At 36.4% G+C, this 640-nt stretch overlaps 1 protein-coding gene across 5 annotated transcripts in view; it reads left to right on the top strand.

The window, feature by feature from the left end:
- The window catches only part of LOC130276467 (polycystic kidney disease protein 1-like 2), a 78,004-nt gene that overhangs the window by 7,706 nt on the left and 69,658 nt on the right, over positions 1-640 (top strand). The gene's annotated exons all lie outside the window — the stretch shown is intronic.

The following is a 640-nucleotide window of genomic DNA, read 5'->3' as shown; positions in this document are numbered from 1 at the left end:
GTGTGGGAGTAATGGGAGTGTATAATAACCTGTGGACTGCAATCAATCTATCAGATAGTTCCCCATCGTCGCTTATGCAACTGTTTTTAACCCTTTAAGGACCAGGGGGGAGATTTATCAAAACCTGTGCAGAGGAAAAGTTGTCCACTTGCCCATAGCAACCAATCAGCTCGCTTCTTTCATTTTTAACAAGGCTTTTGCAAAATAAAAGAAGCAATCTGATTGGTACTTATATAGGTTGGATTTTGTCGTACTTCTGGGAAAAATCAAAACTACATAAAGGAAAATGTATACGTTTAAAATTGTCATTTCTGACCCCTATAACTTTTTTTATTTTTCCGTGTATGGGGTGGTATGAGGGCTCATTTTTTGCGCCATGATCTGAAGTTTTTACCGGGACCATTTTTGTATTGAACTGACTTTTTGATCGCTTTTTATTCATTTTCTCATTATATAAAAAGTGACCAAAAATACACTTTTTTGGACTTTGGAATTTATTTGCGCACACACCATTGACCCTGCGGCTTAATTAACCCCTTAAGGACCCGGGGTTTTTCCGTTTTTGCATTTTCGTTTTTTTCTCCTTACCTTTAAAAAAAAACTTTCAATGTTGCACCTAAAAATCCATATTATGGCTTTT

Source organism: Hyla sarda, chromosome 6 (assembly GCF_029499605.1).
Source record: "Hyla sarda isolate aHylSar1 chromosome 6, aHylSar1.hap1, whole genome shotgun sequence".
Lineage (NCBI taxonomy): Eukaryota > Metazoa > Chordata > Amphibia > Anura > Hylidae > Hyla > Hyla sarda.
Note: the sequence above shows the minus strand (reverse complement) of the source record. Positions and strands in the feature narration are given on the sequence as shown.